The 9,894-nt window shown below is 37.1% G+C and overlaps 1 long non-coding RNA gene across 1 annotated transcript in view; it reads left to right on the plus strand.

Annotated features, from left to right (window-relative positions):
• Positions 1 to 6,534, plus strand: part of LOC116100554 — a 37,610-nt gene extending 31,076 nt beyond the window's left edge. Inside the window, exon 3 of the long non-coding RNA XR_004122628.1 lies at positions 6,451 to 6,534. This is a non-coding gene — a long non-coding RNA (uncharacterized LOC116100554). The remainder of the gene's footprint in view (positions 1 to 6,450) is intronic.
• Positions 6,535 to 9,894: the final 3,360 nt, after the last annotated feature.

A 9,894-nucleotide genomic window follows, 5' to 3' on the forward strand; every position in this document is an offset into this window, starting at 1 on the left:
TTTCTCCACAACCTCTCCAGCATCTGCTGTCACCTGAGTTTTTTATCCTAGCCACTCTGACTGGTGTTCTTAATAGCTGAATAGTATCCATGTGTAAAGGAACTACATTTTCTCTATCACTTTTTTTCATTGTGGGAAATCTGGATTATTTCCAGCGTCTGGCAATCACAAATATGGCCACTATGAACAGAGTATGCGACCCTGTGACATGGTGGGGCATCTTTTGGACATATGTCCAAAAGTGGTATAACTGTCTACAGGAAGATCTATTTACAGTTTTCTGAGGAACTTCCAGATTGATTTCCAGAGTGGTTGTACCAATTTGTAATCCTACCAGCAATGAAGAAGTGTTCCTCTTTCTCAACAACCTTGCCAACACCCCATCACCTGATTTTTTTATCTTAGCCATTCTGATTGGTGTAAGGTGGAAGCTCAAAGTAGTTTTGATTTGCATTTCCCTGTTGACTAAGTACTTTGAACTTTTCTTTAAATGCTTCTTGATCTAAGTGGCAGTTGATATGTAGAAAAATAAAAATAAATACACATTTGTTATACTGCATAAAGCTCAAGTCCAAGTGGATTGAGGACCTCAACATAAAACCAAATACATTGAATCTAATAGAAGAGAAAGTGGAAAAGAACCTCAGACTCATTGGCATGGGGAAATTTTCTTTAACAGCACTCCAATAACTTAGCCTCTAAGATAAAGAATTGATAAATGGGATCTCATGAAACTAAAAAGCTTTAAGGCAAATGGCACAGTCAATAGGACAAATCAGCAATCTACAGATTAGGAAAAAAAATCTTCACTAACCCCACATCAGATAGAGGGCTAATATTGAAAATATATAAAGAACTCAAGAAGCTAAACTCCAAAAAACCAAACAACCCAATCAAGAAAATGGGATATAGAGCTTAACAGAGAATGCACAACAGAGGAATCTGGAAAGGCCAAGGAGCACTTAAAGATGATAGATCTTTATTGCCTAAAACAAGGAGACATATATTTACATAACTTCAAAAGAGAAACAGTGTTTATTTATTTCTGAACATATATACCATGTAGAGAAAGATACTTAATCTGGGAAGTGCCCATAAAAGGAATATTAGGGCGTTGGCCCCATTTTTTTCTGTCTCCTAACTATTATGAGGCAGAACATCACTCTTCCAAATATTCCTTCCATTATGTTCTCCCACAGGATGGTTTGCCAATCTACAGATTTAGCAAACTGCGAAATAAAATCCTTGGAACCATGAGACAAACTAATTTTTTCTTCTTAAAAGATGACCATCTCATCACAGTATTTTATCCAAGAGATGGAAAGTGATATTTAAACAAGTTTGTCTTATTGTGGAGAACAGATTTTTCCTGTTCCTGTAATTTGCCTATTCCAGTACTTTATTATTTCTAGTACCAGGATGTCAGATCTTATGTTGAGTCTCTTAAACTATTGGAGCTTTCTTCAGTGTTAGAAATAAAGATATAGTTTAGATCTTTTATTTGAATTTGACCAGTATTAAATGTTGAAGATTCCATATTTTCCCCATTGATGGGGTTCCTTCTCAAAAATCAGGTGGCTGAAAGTATGTGGACTTGTGTCTTGGTCCTCAACTTCTTCCTTTGCTCATTGTAGTTTTTATGCAAGTATCATGTTATTTTATTACTATAGTTCTGTACTATAGTTTAAGATTAAAAAATAGTGATAGTTACAGAAGTTCTGCTATTGTTCATATTTTTTGAGTTTGACTTATCTTAGGTTGTTTTATGTTTTTATGCAAAGTCTTGGGTTATATTTACAATTTCTGTAAAGAACTCTAGCAAAATTTTTAAATATTTTTTGGGATTATAACATAATTGTACCATTTTCACCTTCCCTTTCTTCCCTTTAAACCCTCCTATGTGCACTCCATTGCTCTCTTCCAAATTCCAGACCCTTGCTATTTAATTGTTAATATATATAAAAGTATAATAGAGTATTATATATGATATAGTAATAATTTATATAATATAAATTAATATGATTTAATATAATTAATATAACTATATCTAATATAATATTATAAATAATGTATGATATATGATGAATGATTATGATATATAATGATATAAAATGAGACATGATATACAATAAAAATATGATTTATGATAAGTGACATATAGTATGATGTATGATGATGATATATAAATCTGTAGACATTCCGTGAATCATTAACCACATATTAGAACACAAATCAAGTCTCAATAAATACACAAAATTTGAAATAAATTTCCATTTCTATCTTATATTAATGATATAACCTAGTGACCAATAGCAATTGAAACTATAGATATTACAAACTAACACATACTCATACAATACATACTTATCATACATACATACTCATACAAATTCATAGAACATAAATAACACACTACTGAATGATAGTAGAGTCAGAGAAGAAATCAAGGAGGGAATTTAAAATAGCTTAGAATTGAAGGAAAATACAATATAGGATACAAAAATATATGAGAGACAATGAAAACGGTCCTCAGAGGTAAGTTTTATCACTTGATGTCTATCAAACAAATTTGAGAGATCTGTAGAGAATAAAGTAATGATATACTTGAAATCAAAACAAGAAATATTCTAATAGAGAAGATAGGAAGAGATAATCAAAATGTGGGCTAAAATTAACTAAAAGGAAATGAAAATCAAACAGGATAGATAAAAGAGAGAATTTGTTCTTTCAAAATATTAATAAGCCAAATCAACAGAAAGAGAAAAAAGTTCTCAATTAAAAAAATTAAAGATGAAACAGGAGACATTACAACAGACACTGAGGAAATCCAGAGAATCATGAGGACATACTTAAATTTTTATTAAGTATAAATTTTAAGAGAAAGGGTGAATTTTTAGATGTAAACAGACTACCAAAGTTTAATCAAGGCAAAGTATATATAATTTAAATAGACCCATAAAACCATCAAAATAGGAGCAGTAATTAAAAATCTCCCACGGAAACACAGCCAGAGACAAATAAATTCAAGCACAGAAGTCTTCCAGACCTTCAAAGAAAAACTAACACCAATACTACATCTAAGCTATTTGTTAATTAAAAATAAGTAAATGATGAAAGAAGTACATATTCCCAGGGTATAGGTCAAGCTGTATCCTACTGGCTATAACTTACAATAGGTCCTTTAATCTCACTGAGCCTTCTTTCTGGTACTGTAAGTTTGATGGAGGTAAGGGGCATGAGACATGTATGGAAAGTATTCCTGTAATAATAATAATCTGCTATTTCTGATTGTGCCTAAAAGGAATAGCTGCTCCCTTGAAACCAGATCCAGCTTGGCGACTGTGTTTATGTCCTATTGCATCTGGCCCAGTGTTTGTAGGTGGGCCATTTAATGTGTGATTTTATATCTGTTCACATCTGCCAGGCAGTAAAAGGTAACGCAAAAATCAGAAGACGTGTAAGGTGAATGAGAAGTGAACCTCAAATCATGGCAAAAGCTCATACTCTGCTCTGGCAGCTGTGCGTGCTCCATTTTGTTTAAACAGTGTACAAAATGTTCAGATGGCACCTGACACTCAGTGCACACCAAATACATGTTTATTTTATGATGCTACTCTATGGCCCTCAAAAATGTTTGTGCTTTTATTTGAAACCCTGGTACTGTTCATCTATTTCTTGATTTTTAGTGAATCATTCTTTTAAGACTTACAGATTTTAGTAGAGGAATTTTGTATTTGGCAAATGAAGAGCACAGAAAGCCCTACTTTGAACACCTGTAGATTGTGTGTAAATACCTACCGAAGACTCATGAGCCAAGTGGCATATTTCTATAGTTCCAGTATTCTGGCAAGGGGGATGACAAGTTCAGAGCCAGCAAGACCCTCTTTCAAAAACTGAAAACCTACAAGTGACTCAACTCTTCTTTAAGCCCTGGTTTCTTTGCCTATAAAAGGAGTACAATAAGTGTAGGGGAATGCCAGGGCCAGAAAGTGGGAGAGGGCGGGGTGGCAGGCATGGGGAGTGGGGAGGCAACAGGGGTTTGTTTTTGTTTGTTTGTTTTTTTTGTTTTTTGGAGGGGAAACTGGGAATGGAGAAATTCGCATATAAATAAAGAAATAAAAAAAAGGAGTACAATAAAAACAACATAACAATTGAAAAATGTAGTCATGAATTTAAAAGTCTAAGTGCCCCATCTCCTGCTCTGTCCAGGATTTCTGTTTTTAGCACTGATCCCAGCTCTCCTATCTTCATATCTTTAGTCCTTCACTAGTCCTGAGACTCCTGTTTCTCCTAATTATTGATTGCTTCCTGGAAAGAGAAGGTACTCTTATCTTGTCAATTCTGATATTAGCAGGTTTAGTAAAAAGCATTCCAAGCACGTGACTATATTCAAAATGCCTACAGATTTTACTTAACTCCATTGCTTACATAGCTGCATAGGTAACAGAGGTAACTACAAACAGAATTGTTTGTGATTTACAAACAGCCCAGTCTCCTCTAACTCATGTTCCCATCTTGTGTAATGAAAATATCCTGTCTTTTCATTCTTAACTGTACTAGGTGATTATTTCTTTTGAAAATCTTGATTTTTTTTTTCTGGATAGTTCTTAAGGGTGATGCTTTGGACCTACAAAAGTATGTCACAGCCCAGGCATCAATAACCGCAGCCAACGGCAGTCATGGTCCAACATCCTCATGAAAGTAGCCTTTCACATCACTGAAAGAAAAACTAATTAAACAAGTTTAGCATTAATCATTTCTGGAGGGGAACCAAGCCCAGACAGTCACGCCAGTTGGTCTTAATCACAACCCCTTAATTTAATAACAACTTTCACTGGGAATTGTAACACTGTGTGAGGTGGACCTGGCAAGCTTTTGTATCTGGTTCCAGATGGGAAACTTAATTGATTTGTTCACATTTGTTCAAAGAGTTTTAAGGCACTAAGCAAGACCCAGAATCCTGCTGTTCCATCTCTACCAGAGTCCTACCATTGAGCCAGCACTCAGGGACCAGAGAGGGAAAGAGACTTCATTTTGAGTGAGGATACCAGCTAAATGTTTTTGCTTAATTTAAGTAATTTAAAGGATGTGATGCTTTTACTGAATCCTCTGTTCATCCTTCCTTCCTACATTTTGTTTTCTCTGTGAGTGTCATTACAGTTCCCAGGGATGACATATTCTTTCTACATGAGAGGGAGAGATTAAAAGCTTGATATTGTTCAATGACATTGTGTCACCACTTTCCCATGCTACTCAGATCGAAACATCTTTGTCTCATCCTTCTTGTATTGTATGGTCATTGTTATGGGAGGGCAGTCTATATCACACTTGTGGGTTTGTTCAAGGGAGTCCTTTGAAATCGGCAGTAATTCACAGGGATAGTATACCTATAACATGCTGCGAAGAGATAATTCCAGTGTGGCCTAGTGATGAGCATTATCTAGAATACAAATCACCATAGACAACTTATTGATTTGGCAATCTGCATAAAGTATATTATTCAGCAAAGTAATGTCTAGAAGTTACTTCTAACTCAATAAAGGCATACATAGATATGAGATAATAAATATAATAAGTAAAGTTCAGAAACATGCAGATGCTTTTCATAGGTTTTTGAGGATAATTAAACCAGACTGCATTGAATTAATCCATTCTGCACCCAGCAAAATGACAGCATAGAGACTTAGTTATATTAAAGATTCATTAAAGTTCAGAGCAGATTGCCAAGCAGATTGAATGTTATCATTCCACCTTTGAGAAAACACAGGTGTGGGAGAGGGTCAGAAGGACAAATTTTAGTAATGCGATTTTCATTTTTCTCTTCTCCTTACCCTATCTATAAAAGTAGAATGAAACCCACTCAGCTTTGCCTTTCTGAATTTATTTGGCTCACAGCTTTACATAAGACTTAAGATGACAAGTTTCCTTCAAAACCATTTGTCCATCATTTTCTGTGTGACTGTTTGGTCTAGTGAGCTTCAAATCTTACTCTAACACTATCCCTACAGAAGGGTTTGTTATCTGCATGAAATGGAGGTTTTTATTATAAACAAAAGAAGGACACCCTATTTTCTGACTGTGAGCTCTTTGAACAATGGATCCCTGTGTTTCCTCATTGTTTGTCTTCTATCTTCTTTTCCATCATAACAGAGACTTCTGGCTGCCTAGTAGAACCCACTCAACAAAAGTCTGTTCTACTGATTACAGAAAGGGAGACTGAGTCCTGTCTATCTGTCTACTATACCACAATGCTCCCCCCTATTCCAATCATAGATGGTAAAAGTCTTAACTAACTTGGGAGACCTCCCAGAAAAGAAGGGATTACCTCCCAGAAAAGAAGGGGTTATTTTGAGGGGGAATGTCCCTCAAAATAAGTCTTCCCTTCTGCCCCACCTCTCCAGTACTGCCAACAATAATAAATGCTGCTCATGATTTATCTTTGTGATACAGAAAGACAATCTTTTCCACCAGAAAAAAGCAAAGGTGTCTCAGCAAAGACAAATGACACTGAAATGATGATAACCTCTAACAAAGACACACCATCAGAATGTTCAACTTGAAGCTGGAACAGCAAACAATGGAAGAACTGTGGTGCACTAAGAAGAGAAACTCAGTATTGGCTGGAGCAGGATGTTTAATGCCAAACACTTAACGCCATAAAACCAATATGTTCCAAGGCTACTATGTGAGCTTTGAGAATCTCTTTGAGGTGAGTGTAAGGCTGTAGATCTGCCCACAATAAATACTCCTTGATTTAATGCTCGGGAGACATAACATTCAAATATCATTCATTTTTTTCATTCAAACTTTTTCATTTTTTACCAGAATATTCTTTCATTCTTTGAATATCTATTTACATATTACTTTCCATGCATTTGGTTGGCTTGTATCTGAAATCTTAACAAGTGTATGAGGTTGGGAATGGGGTGATTCATGGGAGTATTTATTCTCTTTTCAATTCAAATTTTCATACAATACATTTTGATCATGTTTTCTACCTCCCCAACTTCTCCCAGATGCACTTCATCTCACTACCCATGCAACTTCATTCTCTCTCTCTCCTTCCATTTCTCTCTTTTTCTCTCTTCAAAAATAAAAAGAAAGCCAAAATTAAAACAAAAAACAGTAAGATAAAAAATAAAAGCTTGCCGGGCGGTGGTGGTGCACGCCTTTAATCCCCGTACTTGGGAGGCAGAGGCAGGTGAATTTCTGAGTTCGAGGCCAGCCTGGTCTACAGAGTGAGTTTCAGTACAGCCAAGGCTACACAGAGAAACCCTGTCTCGAAAAAAAACAAAAAAATAAAATAAAAAAATAAAAAAATAAAAGCTTATCTAGACTCAAACTCATAATCCTCCTGCCTCTGTCTCCTTCAGCAAATCCAACCAGTGGACGAGGCATCAAGTGAGGGATGGGATTGCCATCCCATAGTCAAAAACTCTCACCCATAATTGTTCCTATATGAAAGAACTGCAAGAATGGAAATGGAGAGGAGCCTGAGGAAAAGAGGGTCCAGCAACAGGCCCAAAATGGGATCCAGCTCATGGGGAGGCCCCAAGGCCTGAACCTATTAATGAGGCTATGGAGTGCTCAAAAAAAGGGGGGGGGATCTATCATGACTGTCCTCCAAAAGGCCAAACAAGCAGCTGAAAGAGTCAGATGCAGGTATTTACATCCATCCAATGGACAGAAGCTGCTGACTACTGAAGGAGACCGTCCCACAGTCTCTCTTCCTCCGTGGGTGTTCACGAACTGGGTTAATTGAGTCCTGTGAAGGCAAACGGTTAGTAAGGAAAGACACGGACGCCAGGTAGATGTGATGAGATGTGTTGATGAGAGAGACCTTTACTGTAATTCACTCAGTATTTATAGTTACGCTTAGGAATCAGACCCAGAGGAAATCGAAGCTCGCCCATCTAACATAAACAGGAGAAAATCCATTAACACCAGACCAGAGGAAGTTCTTGAAAGGAAGATCGGCAAACCTTTAACATAATCATGAGACCTGCTCAGTCTTTGATCTAAGGAACAGCAGTCAGGGTTCCACACAGTGGGTGTCCAGCCCCAGCTTCCAAGTCGCTCCCAAGCAAAGGGGTGTTGGAGACCACAGACTACTGTGGTTGATTTAGGGAAAAGCTGGAAGAAGCTGAGGAAGAAGGCGATTCTGTAGGAAACCAACAGTCTCAACCTGGACCCCCGAGTTCTCTCAGACACTGGATCACCATCCAGGCATCATATAGCAACTGATATGAGGCCCCCAACACATATACTGCAGAAGTCTGACAGGTCTGGGTTCAATCAGAGAAGATACACCTAACCCTCAAGAGACTGGAGGCCACAGGGAGTTTAGAGGTCTGGTTGGGTGGGGCCGTACGGGGATGGGAACATCCTTGTGGAGTCAGAGGACAGGAAGTATGGGATGTAGAACAGTCAGAGGGCAGACAGGAAGGGGAATAAAATTTGGAGTATAAAATGAAAGTTTAAATAAAATTTTTAAAAATTGAAAAATAAAACCTTGCTCCTTCCCTCCCTCTCTCTCATACACACACACACACACACACACACACACACACACACACAAATATGGAATCTATTTTGTGTTGGCTACTTGCTGGGCATGGGGTTTGCTCTGGAGTATGATTGATATACCCAGAAACACTCCAGTGAAGAAAACTGATTTTTTCCTTTTCTAGTAGATAACAATGGCAAATAACTTGAAACTTTATGGTCACTTCCCATTCTCAGGACTAGGATCTCATCTGGTTTGTACCTGTACAGGTTTTCTGCATGCTACCACAGTCTCCATGATTTCACATGTGTGTCAATCTTACTGTGTCTGAAAGATGCTGTCACTCTGGAGTCATCCACCACCTCTGTCTCTTACATTCTTTCCACTTTCTCTTCTACAGAACTCACTGAGCCTTGAGAAGGGAAATTTGATGAAGACATCCCATTTAGAACTGAGTACTCCAAAGTCTCTCCCTCTCTGCACATTGTGCAGTAGTGGGTCTCTGTGTTACTACTATCCTACTAAAGGAACAGAGCAAAAGCTATTTCTAATGACATATTTAAATACTCCAAAATTAGTGTATCTCTCAATCCTTATGCAGTAGATAGTAGTTAACACAAATGTATGGTTTTTTATTTGAAATTATTGCCATGAATGTGGCCTTATGCTTGCCTTCAGATACAATGCAAATCTCATTTTTAGATATGTTTACCTGTTCATTTTTCATTCAGAATATTTCATTCTGTCCATCCACAGAAGATTCAAGCACAAGACTCATGCCCTGTCTTGTACACAGGCCCCATATTGGATAACAGATTGAGGATATCACAGTTCAAGTGAGAAGAGACCTCAAGGATACTCTAATCCAAGTAGCACATGTGCCCACAGCCTGGAGCACCCAGTAGACCTCACAGAAGTTACACCAGAGCTATGAACTTATGTTTCTAGGCAAGCTGTTACCTTGGCATCAAAGAAGAGTGCATTCACAATAGAGAAGGAAGATATTTCAGGGAGAAAACAATCAGATTTTTACAAAAAGTACTTTCAGGTTGCCTGGATGTGTAGAGTCATTGTGAAGAAGAAGAGATTGAAGCACACCCTCCTGTGCCTGCTGAAGTGGCTCTGGCCTCCTGGCAAATGCCCCATTGTGATGTTGTAAAGGAAATTGTTTTCCAGTGTGGAAGAGCCAAATAAAGTTAAACTTTCTAAAGGTGAGTCAATAGAAATTCTATAGATAACATCATATTGCCTTATACTCAAGCTCAGTTTCATTGGGAATCAAATTCTCATTTATTTTATTCTTGATTGTATATACTAAGACATACATAATAATGGAGTTTTAAAACATAAATTTTACTGTCCATACTTAAGATTCATAAAATGATATA

This window comes from Mastomys coucha, unplaced genomic scaffold (genome assembly GCF_008632895.1).
Source record: "Mastomys coucha isolate ucsf_1 unplaced genomic scaffold, UCSF_Mcou_1 pScaffold21, whole genome shotgun sequence".
NCBI lineage: Eukaryota > Metazoa > Chordata > Mammalia > Rodentia > Muridae > Mastomys > Mastomys coucha.